The sequence below is a fragment of the Acomys minous genome (assembly GCF_964271855.1).
Source record: "Acomys minous genome assembly, chromosome: 13".
NCBI lineage: Eukaryota > Metazoa > Chordata > Mammalia > Rodentia > Muridae > Acomys > Acomys minous.
The window spans coordinates 10806282-10820111 of NC_140495.1; the positions used below are offsets into that span (position 1 = coordinate 10806282).

General features: G+C 45.8%; 1 long non-coding RNA gene across 1 annotated transcript; it reads left to right on the top strand.

Moving 5' to 3' along the window:
- LOC311580533 lies at positions 1–5525 on the top strand. The gene is made up of 3 exons (XR_014773499.1): positions 1–94; positions 274–420; positions 5459–5525. It is a non-coding gene; the product is annotated as an uncharacterized lncRNA (long non-coding RNA).
- Positions 5526–13830: the final 8305 nt, after the last annotated feature.

Here is a 13830-nt window from a genome sequence, read left to right on the forward strand (position 1 = left end):
AGGGGGAAAGATCTGAGCTACTGCTCCAGCACCATGCCTGCCTGCCCACTACCATGCTCCCACCATGATGGTCATGGACACACTCTCTGAAAGTGTAAGCCTCTCAATAATTTTCCTCTTCTATAAGTTGCCTTGGTCATGGTGTCTTATCACAGCAATAGAAAGGCCGGGTTCCATCCCAAGCAGGTGGCTGAATTCAAGACTATGGACTTTTGTGGTGCTGATGTTAGAGTCATGAAGGACACAGGACTAAAAGGATTGTCTGCACTTAAGGAAAGCATCCGAACACAGGCCTGTGGCAAGAGAATTCCTACCTGGAGGCCCAGTGAGACCATTGCAGAATTCATGGCCCAGCCACAGTCTCATGTAGCTGATAATGGCCTAGGAGAATCTCCTCACGCTGTCACTCTCTCAGCTCAGGTGGGTCCCACAGTCAGAGATGGAATTTTGTGCTGATTTGTGTCTTGTTTTCCCCTCTCTTCTTAGAGGCTGCCTGTCGGGGAGCACATGGGTGGAGCACCCCACTTTTGTGTTCATGGCTACTGTGAAATTGCTCCTGCTTCTTATTCCTCCATGTTTGGAATTCGAGTAGGAGGGGGCCAGAAGAAGGTCCATTTTCCTTCTGGGAGACCTGGATTGGCTGCCAGCCTGAGGGCAGGTTTAGTGCAGGCTCAGTGTCTGACTCTTTTTTCCCACATAGAATACCCAAACTCAGGGATACAAGATGCCAAGGAACTGGGCATGGTTCACACTGATTTCAAATATAATAATGCACTCAGATTGCATTTTGTGTAAGATTCTTTAAAACTGGAAATATTTCATTTCCTGGATCAATGATAAAAAAAAAGTAGAGCATGGATTGGGGACAATTGCCAAAGTCAAGGCAACTGGATGTCAAGATGTCTGTAAATGTCATTTGTCTTATCATTCAGGACAATCCTAGGGTGCTGTGGGCTCAGCTACCTGATGAGTATCAATTTCCCAGAGGCTTAGGAAACGTGTCTGAAATCCCGTGGTTATATACTCCACATGTCTAACTCCCCTCTGTCCTCTTTGCTTCTGATTTACACTGCTCTCTTCCCTCAGTTTCTCCATTGAACCTCACTTAACTGAGGAACATTCTGGGGATGGTTCTGGCTCCTCTGTGCCTGGAGAGATATCCTGGAGAAAGTCCTCTTCCTTCTCTGAAACTCACTTCCTGCCTCATGGAAGTTTGTTCCTAGGGAGAAAGGAGAAGGCACTGGCCATGGAGAAGGTGCCTTTTCTCACTTGTCTCTCAACATATTGCACTGGCTGCTTTTGGGTCAGAAGATGGAAACCGGAGACCATGCATTTGTTTTCTTCCTGCTAACACTAAGACAGAGTCATCTGAGGTTAACCAACCCCCCACCCCAGTCATGAGCAGATGGGTTATGCAAGAGACATTAGATTTTTTTTTCTCACTACCACAGAGAGACTTTAATCCCTATTCTTGGAAAGCCAACCCCGACTCTGGAATTTTACCTAGAAAGCATGGTTAAGGCCTTTTTCAAGGGTTGAGACACTGTGCTGAAAAGCCCTGTTGGACCCCATAGACAGATGAGGACCCTTGTGCAGGAAAAAGGGTATGGGGCAGGCTCCTTATACCTTTACCCAACAAGGCCATATCTGCCATATTGCTAGCCCTATAATCAAAATTCCTACTTGCTGTCGTAATGATGTCAAAGTAGCTTTTGGAGTTAGGGAGACTTGATTTTTCAACTTTAATCTGTTAGGAATTGTGTCTTGGGTAAATGACTCTATATCTCTAAGTCTGGTAGGCATCATACGTATCAGTCACAAAACTGAGGGACACTCCTTCTTGGGGTGGGGCGAAGATGGACCTGTCTCTATGGCTGCTAGTATTTATTTTCCTTTTTCTCTTCCTCTTCTTCCTGCTCCTTTAGTTTTTATTCCCAAGAGAAGAGCATTCTTCTATTCCACAGATAAGTAATCATGACTTTCTGTTTGTTTCAGAATCTATGGCCATTTAGGTTAAAAAAGGGAAAAAAAAAAAAAAAAAGAAAAGAAAAAAAAAACAACCCAAAATCACAATTGTAATTCTAGAAAAAAAAGGATAATTCTAGACCTGAATAGATGTTTCAATTTCCACCCAAATATGGCTTTCCCCATCTATCTGAGGCCTGTGCTTTGTACCCTCTTCCTCAGGGGAAAAGAAACAATGACTCTTTTCCATCTTGTCCCAACATCTACCTGTTTACTCCTGTAAGCAGATGTTTTGTCCCATTGAGGTTGAACGTGGGTAGCCAGTGACGGTGGTTGCAGACATTCCTGTGCCACTAGGAACTGGTGTGGTGCTTTCTGAGTTCATTCCCTCACAGAAAAACACTTGTTCATGGGCTTCAGGGGAATTCCTTCTGCTCGAGACTCTGCTTTGAAAAGTATGCGACCTCCAAAAGATGAGCCCTAGCTATCTGTCACTCACCTGTATCTCCTACCTGGTGGGGTTCTTTTTTTTTTTTTTTTCTTGTTTTTGGTAAAGGGTTATGAAAGGTGCAGTCTCTGAACCATTAACCACTGAGAGATTCTGCAGCGTGGGAATCACTGCCTTGAGTTGTAGACTCTCTGCTGAGCCCAGCAAGTGTCAGTGGATAGCTTCCAGCCTGCAGACCCACAGACGGCCCCGTCAATATCAGCGGGTCACAACATGAAAGGAATAGACAGGATCAGAGAGAGGTTGTAGAGCGTGGGAAGGTTGGACTAGGATGGTAGGCAGGCGGGGGTGTGAATGTATGGTGTGAATAGCATATGTATGCCGACTTATTAAAAATAAGTAAAACAGTCTAAGGCTACCCTGTCCTTCAGTGTTAGTAGGATCCGAGAAAATGATGGGAGTTGGCTTTTGTCATTCTCATATTACATGAAAAAGGGATTCTCCCCTGCAGTTAATGCTGCTTTAGAGTCAGTTCACTTCACACTTAACTGTTCATCACTTAACTAGTAAGTTGATTAGCAGTTAATCAAAGAGGAGATCATTCCAGCTGATAGGACTTAATCATGGTAGCAATTTGCAACTGGATTTAGGTTTTAGAGAGAGGAAACCACAGATCTGAAGGGCAAGAGAGAACTTCCCTTGCTCCTTTCTAGGTAGAAGAGACAGGGGATAAGGAAGGTAGCGTCTCAGGGAGCTGAGAGCTCTCCTCCCCGGCCTCACCAGGAGCTTAGTAGGCACTCTGGGTTCTAGAGCCTCAAAAAATTAATTTTGGCTGAGGGGTGAACCTGGAAGGGAAGTCTTCTCCAGAGCATCTGAGAAGGCATGGTCCTGGCTGGTTTTCTGTCAACTTGACACAAACTAGAGTTATCTGGAAGGAGGGAGTTTCAGTTGAGAAAATGTCTCCATAAGATCAGGCTGTATGCAAGCCTGTGGGGCATTTCCTTAATTAATAAATGATGGGGGAGGGCTCAGCCCATTGTGGGCGGTGCCATCCCTGGCCCGGTGGTTCCGGCTTCTATAAGAAAGCAGGCTGAGCCAGCTGTGTAGGACAAATCAGTAAGCAGTTTCTCTCTGCGGCCTCTGCATCAGCTCCTGCCTCCAGGTTCCTGTCCTGTTTGAGTTCCTGTCCTGACTTTTTTCAGCAATAGACAGGGATGTGGAAGGGTAAGGAAAAAACACCCTTCCCTCTCCAACCTCGTTTTGATAAAGATGTTTCGTCACAGCAATAGTAACCCCAACTGCTACCAGCATAGTGGGGTACTGCTGTAACAGACCTGACTACATTTTGGGGAGGATTGTGGAAGAACTTTGGTACTTTTGGGTGAAAAAAAAAACCCCTTAAGTGTTGAGAGCTCGGTGGATGTTCTATGAGAACATGGAAGATAGGAATGGAGGTCTGGCTTGTAAAGTTTCAGAGAGAAGTTTAAAGACTCTCAGGGCCATTTGCTATTTTGAATTAAGATTCTGTCATTCCAGTGAGCTGGGGCTGGAGACGCAGCCCTGATGAACCAGAGGCCAGCACCATTGAAGTAAAACCTTTGTGTTACCAGGACAATTGCAGCTGGTTAGCTGGAGCTAGGAAATTAGTGGTGAATAAGAAGAGAGCAGCAGCATTGAGGTGAAATCTTCTGGGAAGCGTTTTCTCAGAATGAGTACACAGAAGCTATGATCCGGGGGCCGCCAAGGTTGTTCTGGCCAATTGCAGCTGAGCTTGGAGTCACCCAGGTGGTTCTGGTTTTGAAGGCATGAAGAGATCATGGAGAGCAGCTGTGGCTTGGCACTGTGAGAGGCAAGGAGAGGCTTTTAGTGAAGGTACACTCTGAATAGCAGTTGAAGGCCCAGGATTAAAAGGGTTATTCAGAGACTATAGGGTGTTAAGGTTTGAGACAGTGAAGAGAGCCCAGGGGAGACTAGTGGTGAAAGTGCAGCCCACTTACAGCAGTGATCCCAACACTTGGAGATGCTGCTATGGAGGGGTGACCACCAAGAACAGCAGCCCTGGGGTGGAGCAAGCTGGAGCTGAGAAGACAGGCCAGCCATGTGGGCTGCAGAGTCTGCAGCTGCAGAAATGACCCAAGCCTTTTAGAGGAGCCCAGAAGATCGTGAGTGAACCCCAATACTGGCCATTGAGCTATTTATACTGTTGGAGTTTGGTTTTGCTTGGTTCAGCTTGTGACTGTGCGCTGGGTCTTCTCTCCTGAAGTAAGAAAGTACTTACATGATTTTTTTGATTTTACAAAAGCCCACAGTTGAGAGACTTTAAACTTAAAAAACAAAAAGGAGTTATTTTTTTGTTTTTCAAATCTTACAGAGAATTTAGATTTTTAAAAGAGACTGGACATTTTTTTAAAAGACAACTTTTAAAGTATTTGAATTTGTAAGGCTGTGGGACTTCTTAAGATTATAAACTCTTTTATATCGTCATGACTTCAGTAGCGTGTAATATTGGGGATGAATAAGAAAAGAAAGGTTGTGGCTTAATAGTGATGTGTTTGTATGTCAAGCTGACAAGGGGCTAGCTATCCTGGCTAGTTGTATGCTGCCTTGGCATAAGCCAGACTCATCAGTGAGGAAGGAGTCTCAATTGAGAAAAAAAAAACAACCTCCATAAGATAGAGTTGTAGGCAAGGCTATGAGGCACTTTCTTAGTGATTGGAGTGTGAGGGCTCAGCCCATTGTAGGTGTGGCTGCCTTTGGTCTGGTGGTTCTGGTCTCTATAAGAAAACAGGCTGAGCAAGTCAGGATGAGTAAGTCAGTAAGCAGCACCCCTCCATGGCCTCTGCATCAGCTCCTGCCTCCAGGTTCCTGCTGTGTTTTAGTTCCTGTCCTGACTTCCTTCAGCAATAAACAGGGATGTGGAAGGGTAAGGAAAATGACCCTTTGCTCTCCAACCGGATTTTGATAAAGGCGGTTTCATCACAGCAAAGTAACCCCACCTGGGACTGATAAACCATCGCACTGACACATTGATTCTATCTCTTTCAGATTCCTGGGAAAGAACCCAGGTACACTGCTCCTGGACCTCTGACCCACATCACTGTAAGCTAATAGGTGAGTGATTTCTTTTAAGTCATAACAATTTGTTATGAATTGTTAGACAGCAAATGCAACAAAGCATATGCATTCTTACTTATTTGTTTTTACCTGTGTACCACACACCTTGTGTCTATGATAAACACACTACCTGTGTGCTGACAGTTTCTCTGGATGCGTATTCATTTATCAGTACCTTGAATTTAATTACTGCCAGATGACTCTGTAGATCATATGCTTAATTATTATGTCTGCATGCGGTTGCAACACGGAGGATGACAGGCTTCATGCACACTAGGCAAGTGTTCTACCACTGAGCTATACCCTAATCTCTCTAACTACAGGGACAAGCATTTGAGTCCAATGGCCATCATAAACTCACAGACGTACACACCAGACTGAGTGGCCTAGAGCAGTGGTTCTCAACTTCCCTAATGTTGTGACCCCTCGATACACTTCCTCACGTTGTGGCTACCCCAAACCTAAAATTATTTTTATTGCTACTTCATATCCATAATTTCGCTATGATTATGAATTTTAATATAAATATCTGATATGCAGGTGGTCTTAGGTGACCCCTGTGGAAGGGTCATTTGACCCCAAATGTTGAGAACCATTGGCCTAGAAGATATGCTTCTTCTTCTCGAACCCAAGGGTGTATGCTTGATGGATTGAGGAGACAAGGCAGAGTACAGATCTCCTCCGGTCTTTAAAACATTGAGGGTTTTCCCTATGGGTCCCTAGATCATCTTAAATGCTTCTGGGGATTGTCAAATTATATAGTACATATACATATACACATAGGGTGTATACACACACACACACACACACACACGCATATAACACATACATACATACATACATATATACATACATACATACATACACAGGTTATACACATAAATTGAAAAGGAGAGGTGAAAGTCTTTCCCACCCCAAATATCGTTAGCAAATTTGAATGTTTTCTCATAGCTACTGTGGCGGTTTGACTAAGAATGGCCCCTGTAGGCTCATATAGTTGAACACTTAGTCATCATGAAGTAGAACCTTTTGAAAGGATTAGAAAAGTTAGGAGGTGTGGCCTTGTTGAAGGAAGTGTGCCATGGGGGTGGAGTGGGCTTTGACATTTCAGAAGCTCAGCCATGCTCAGTGTTTGTGTGTCCGTGTGTCCGTGTGTCTGTGTGTCCGTGTGTCCGTGTGTCTGATGACGTAGCTCTCAGCTACTGCTCCAGCATCTGCTTGCATTGCAGCCATGCTTCCTGCCATTATGAAAATGGAAAAACCTCCAAAGCAGCAAGCCAGCCCCGACTAAATGTTTTCTTTTACAAGAGCTGCTTTGGTCATGGTGTCTCTGTACAGGCAATAGAACGTTGGCCAAGACAGATACCTTGGTTTTCTTCCTGTTTTCCCTAAATCCTCTGGTCTGTAGTCCTCATATGACCATGATGGATATGTACAGGCCATGAGAAAGGCTGAGGTTAATTTGTGCTCAATTCCCTGGATGGTCCCAGGTGGTGAGCCTGCATAATCCAGATAAGTTCCTGGTGAGGGCAAGATGTGCTGGGAGCACGGTGCTCTGTAGAGCAGCGGTTCCGAAACTCTAGATGCGTCACCACTGGGAGGATTGTTAAAACCAGAGGAGTTTGGGGGCTGACACGATGGCTCAGTCAGTAAATTGCCTTCTGGGGAGGGAGGAGGACCCGAGTTTGATCTGCAGCGCCCACATACGATTCCAGGAGTGATGGCTTGCTCTTGGAATCTCAGGGCTAGGGATATGGAGACAGGTGGATCCTTGACGGTTTCTGGCCAGCTAGCCTTGCTGTGTTATGTACTTTTCTGTTGTGATGATAAAACGCTATGAGCAATAGCAATTTAAGGAAGTCTAGCTACTAGCTTATTATACTTCCAGAACAATAGTGTCCTCATGGCAGGGAAGACGCAGCAGGAAGCTGCCTGACCACCTTTCAGTCATAGGCAGGAAGCAAGGGGCAGGTCACTGAAGAGGGCGGGTGCTGTAAACTCTGAAATCCTTCCACCAGCAGTGAAGTGCTTCCTCTAGCACAGCTGTAGCTCCAGTTTGCATGATCTTCCCAAAGAGCATCACCAACTGAGGACCAAGTGTCTAAACACCTGGGTACAGATGGTACCTGATAATTTACATTTCCAACAAGTCCCTAAGCTGCTGCTGCTGCTGCTGCTGCTGCTGCCTACCTGCCTGCCTGCCTGCCTGCCTGGAGACTCCACTTTGACTACCATCGCTCTGTAAACATGTTTCTCGTGAGCTGTGCTTTCTTTCTGTGCCCTGACATCATTTCATGCCACTTATTTCCTGTAGGAGTAAACCAATGTGGAAGTTGTTCTCAAATATCTCCTTTCACATCCAGCATTTTCTCTGGTTTCTAACCGCAGCATGCACACCTTGTATTTTGATACTTTAATCAAAACTATCAATTTAAACATCTTGTTTGTAGGAAGAAAAAAAAACCCTGTAAGACATTATCACACCGTTCAGGGAGAGCGTGTGCGTTTCCCTGAGGTTGTAACGAGTATGAAGTAGAGAAGAAATGGAAGTCGCCATCCATCCTCATGTTCCTGGCCCCACCCTCACCATGAGCTTGTTGGTGAGAGGGATCCAAGAACCTGAAGATGACTGAACATAATGGTGAAAGTCATTCAGGGGCTGGAGAGGTAGCTCCGTTGCTAAAGTGCTCACTGTGCAAACATGAGGAGCTGAATTTAATTCCTCTAATGCCTGGGCACAATGGCACATGCTTTGTGATCTTGACACTGGGGAGGTGGAGACATTCCCATCCCTGAGTGTTGCTGGCCATCAAGTGAGCCTCAGGTCCCTGAAGGACTTCATTATCTCAAAAAACAAAGGGGCCAGCTATTGAAGAAGGACACCTGAAGTAGACCTCTGTCTTACAGATACACACACACACACACACACACACACACACCCCTCAACACATGTGACCATGGATGGGGACAAACACATGTGAATGTGAACACACACAGACACACACACACACACACACATCAACACATGTGAACATGCATGGGGATACATACATACATGAATATGGATATATGCAGATACACAGACACACGTACACACACACACACCAACACATGTGAACATGGATGGAGACATACTCACGTGTGAATGTGGACATACACACCCACCCCACAGGCAAAACTTAGGAAGGAACTGATGCTGACGGAGTTGGATAGACAGCAACTCCTTTGCAAAGGCTTTGGGAAGCAATCACGGGCCCATCAGGTTGGCCCACAGCCTGTGAACCCACCAACCTGATTCCAAGAAGCAACGGCTAAGTTCTGGAAGTCCTTTTAGATCACACACCCAGAACTCCTGAATCTCAGAGAAACTCCCAAAGGGCCACATTTCACCCCGGTGATTGTCTGAGCCCACTGGCTTCCCACACAGCAGGAGAAAAGTTGAGACTCTCTGCTGAGGCCACAAGAGCTATGCCATAGCATCAAGGCAGCAAGCCATCTGCAAAATGTCTAGAAAGGCAAGTGCGCACTATCTTCTTTCTGGTCTCTAATTTATTGGCAGAGAAATGTTAAGTAGACTTTTTAAAAAAGAGTCACCATATTGCAGAAACAGATTGAAGGAAGATGGATTTGGGAAAACAGAACTTGCTGCAGGAGAGAATCCAGGTCCTGACAGGGAAGGCACGTGGCCCGTGTCTCAGCCCATGTGGCCTCCCCGGGTGAAGTAAAGTTTCTCTGCTGAAAAGAAATCTTCACACCGGTGACATTTCTTGAGCAATTACGTTGAGCAAAATCTTGTGGTACATGCTTTAATAAAATTAATTCTTTCATTCCGCTTTTACCAAATGTTTGAGTTCATTATTATAATTCTAACGTGATAAGTGGGGGAAAGGTTATCTTTCTGAGGTTGCTGCATGGTGAGTGACTGATAGAGTTGGAACATGGAGCTCTGTTTTGTCAGAGCCCAAGCTGCAGAGACACTTAAAGGGAGGCCAAGCTTTATTGTTCAGAGCAATTCACTAATTCCATGCGTGCCTTGAATTATATTTTCCTCAAATTTATCTGCTAAAGGGCTGGCTCAAGTGTAATTGTCTTTGGAGATGCTGTCTTTGTAAAAGCAAGTCTCAAGGCTAGAGTCCTCATTTTAAAAAAGAAGCTGGTTGGGCGTGTACCACCTAACTTGCACAAAGCCTTATGCTTGAGTCTTAGCACCATGGACAGTGACAGCAACACGCCCAACAGTAACAGGAAAGCAGTAACAGCAGCAGCCTGAGCAAGAAACAAAAGACCCTACCAGTGCCAGTGACTTGTGAGCGTACAGATACGGCCAACGTGGAACACAGCATGGATGTGGCCTTCTGCAATCCAAGAAAAGGGCTGCTAGAGGCCCCAAGCCTGCTGATACCTTGACCTTACATCCCCAGCTGGGGAGCTGCAAGAAAACAAGCGCCTATGGATTTCGTCAATTGCTGACACACAGCATCTGACTTCTGTGATGGTGGCCCCAGCAGTAGTACGTGTGGGCACCTTTATGGATGGCGTATGTGTTACTCACCTTTGTCTTTAGTCACATGATACATGTTGGCTGGTAGAATGTCAACTGTGCTCTCTTGTGCTGGCACTCTTGCTGTATGAAGGCCTGTGGAAGAGTGTCTACAGAAGGAGGAGACACTGAGCAGAGCCACATGGCATGAAGCAGAGCTGGGCGGATCCTGTCTAAGTCAGGCGAGCCTCAGAGACAGCACTTCACAAGCAACCTCCTTCCTCCTGGAAACTGACCCCTGCATCGATGGCAGTCAGTGATCACTGCCTTAAGCTCCTGAGACTTCGGGGTGTTTGTTAGACCCCATTACTGTGGCAGGAGCTGGTGAAATAACCAAGATCTGAAGAAGGAATAAACATCACAGCTTTTCATCGCTTCTCTGATCATTCACTGTGGGGGGAGGAATCAGGATGTAAGAAGATGAGCAAATGGTAAAGGCTAATCCTTCTCCCAACAGGTCTAATGAGGAGACTCCATTTACTTTAAATATGAATAGGATGGCACTGCAATCTCCACTTGATTTCTTCCAGAGCAGTGTCTGTAGAAAGGCACTGGGTGGTGATCAGAAGAGGGAAAGAGAAAACAGGGTTAGACTGTTTGACTCACTTCCACTCAGTGAGGATGACTTGGCTCTGACACTCACTAGCTGAGGGCTACCAGATGCAAGTTAGGTGAACTCACAGCGATAAGCGCCTGGTTTTAATATGTAAAAAGGGAATATATGCTGTAATCCAACCCATCCACCTTGGTCCAGCCTCTCTCGGTGTCAGGGATTTTCAGAGACACAGGGAAGACAGGGAACATTGGTGAAACACAAACCTCCAGGGAGATTCTCCAGCATTAGATATGAGCAGTTAGCTTAGACCTGCACAATAGGATGTCTTTTTTTTTTTTTTTACTGCCTCTGTTGCTTGTGAAGTCTGAGATCTAAGTACAGAGCTTGAGGTGGAAGGGGTGGGGTCCTGGTCCCCCAGATCTGGAAGCTCCTACCAAGATGTTACAGGATGACGGGGTGTTCTCAGATAATATATAAGCTGGGGTCCTGGGGAACAGTTCAGTTTCCAGCTTGAGAATTTCCTTGTCTTTTCACCTGGGACCTGCTTTTTAAGCCTTTTTGAATGTTTAATACTGTACCTGGAAACAAGGGCAGCGATAATGTGTCCTTTACAGTGTAAAGCTTTCTGTAATTTCTGAAATTCATATTAAACTGAAGGCTTTGGTTCAGAAACATGCCACAGATGGGCAGCTATAAGTATGTATACTCTCAGGATATTTAATTTATCTATGCTGACACCCTTCTTGTGCTGATAACAACCAAGGCTCCCAACTAGCCCACCCTTCCGAGAGACATGGGCCCCAAATGCCAAAGCTAGGGCAGGACGAGATAAAGTCTTTACAAAGCAGATATATGAAGAAGACATGGCCTCACCTGCTCAGGTCTTACAATGCATGTGTAGTCTGGAGGCCCAGGAGAGAAGGCTGGAATTACATGTTCCCCATACCAGAAATCATCTAGTGACTGACCTGTCACCGTGAGCGTGCTCTGCGTGGTTTTCGTTGGTTGGTTAGATTAACCTGTTGCACAGGTGACAGGAAGCTCACTGCCAATTGTCAGCACAGATCATCTTAAATAGCATCCAAGGAGACACTTCCTCACACCAAGCCCTAATTTAACTTTCTGGAACGACAATGAATAAATTCAATGCTCGCCCCCTCATGAAGGCTTTGGTATCTGATAGCAGTCCTTTTGTTTTCTGCTCTCATGGACTCTCCTCCTGCTCCCCCCACTCAAAAACAATTCATATTGCCTATGTGGCCTGAACAGCATCTCTGGATTCTTCTGGTGCTAAGAAGTAGAAATTCAACATCAGCTGAACTCCACGGTCCACCCGTGTGTCAACACGGTTTTTACCGAATGTGTTTTATGTTCCTGGTTCTATCCATGGTGCCGACAGCAGGGCATCAAGAAAACAGAGTCTTCCCACAGGAAGCTTGCACTCTAGTGTGGAAATATGGATTCACCTCAGTGGGCGAGCACACACAGTTCAGGTATAAATACCATGGGTAAATGAATTAGGATGAAAAGTGTAGGGAGCCTGAGAGGAATGCCGTGGCCATGTGGAAGCTGAGAAGACAGAAGTGGGCCCTGGTCCTGCTTTCCATCTTCTGTTGTCTGACTTTGGGGTAGAATGGCCTCCTCCTGGTGAAAATGTGGCTGCCAGTGGACCGAGGTTCTGTGGCCTCTCATTTAAATCAGAATAAGCACTGGTTTCTCCTTCAAGCCAGCAGATGCTGCACGTTTTATCAAGTCCCTGTGTGCAGAATATCATTTGTTGATGTGCTGTATCCTTGGTATATGACCACGTGAGCTTCAGAGGGATGTGGCCACTCTTGAAACTAGAAGAGAGCTCCATGTCACTCAAAAGCATCCCATAGGGTGTGGGCCATGGGACGCCTACTGGGAAACCATAGCACTCACTGTAAAGACCCTAGGTAGGTGTTCCAGGCTTGTGAATGGAAGCAGAGCATGGCTCTGCCCCTGGTCTTAAGCAGGCCACACCTTAAAAGAGATAGAAATTCAACCTGGCCCAAAGCTGTTATCGGCTTCACAGTGGAACTGTGGGTGAAAATGTGTTACAAGAGTCATTCTAAAATAGCCCGCACTTGGTACATCCATGCGCACGTCCAACTTTCCCTGGTTTCCATCAATTTTTCTTGTCTGATCCTCAATACCTCGCCCTTTAGGAGAGTGTAGTTTTGTTTTGTTTTGATCTTGACTTGATTTGGCTAATGGATCCAGCAGACCTGAAACCTACAGAGAGTGAGAACACAAGCACGTATTTGCATTCCTCTTGTAGTCTGCCACCCAGTGCAATGTGCCCGAGACTAATGTGCCTAAGGCCCCCTGTTTGACACAGGGGAGAGAAAAAAACAACTGTAAAGCAGGACCAACAACCCACACAAGCCATGTCTATATCCCTAGTGATGTAAGGCATCTTCCTTTGTTCTCTCCATGCCTAGCAGGACCCAGATAATCACTGACCCCATCAGCCTCCTGGCCCATGAGCTGAATAAATGCTCTTTCTGTGTGCCCTGAGGTTTTCTCACTGCTTTGATAGGTGGTCTTATTGTGGCAAGAGATGACAGGCACTGCCTCTAAAGGCAGTATTTGTTGAGATAAAAATGTCCTGAGTTATTTTAGCTGCTCCCTTGACGTAAAAACATAGAACCTGGTAGAGTTGGTTGTAGGATTTTGAACTTCAGAAATGTTTTAAAAATCAGAATGCATTAGCCCTTGAATTTGAGTCCTGGCAGATGTGGGGTGAAGGAAAATGGAAGTGAGGCTAGAGGAAGCCAAATAGCCAGAGTAGTGAAGGGTGGATCTGGCTTTCCTGAGTTCCTTTTGGCTACTTCCTGGCATCACTTAGAATGTGCTGACAGATGAGCCTGTCACAGGGGAAAGGACTTCATGTGGAGAGGAAAGTCACCTCACAGCAGGGCAGTTTTAGAGACAGCACAGATTGAGGACTCTCAGAGTGAGGATGGTAAGGTCCCTGAGAGAAGCAATCAGCTAGGGAATGCTTTCAGGTCTTGAAGATACCAAGACAGGGCAGTCTGCGGGGCCCGGAGGGTGGAGCCATCCTAGTTGGTCCCAGTAGAACACTGGAAGTAGGGAACAACACTGTGTGGTACCACCAAGTCCTTCCTGTCTTTCCACGATATAACCCAGATATTTAGAGAATACCAAATCAATTGAGAGGCA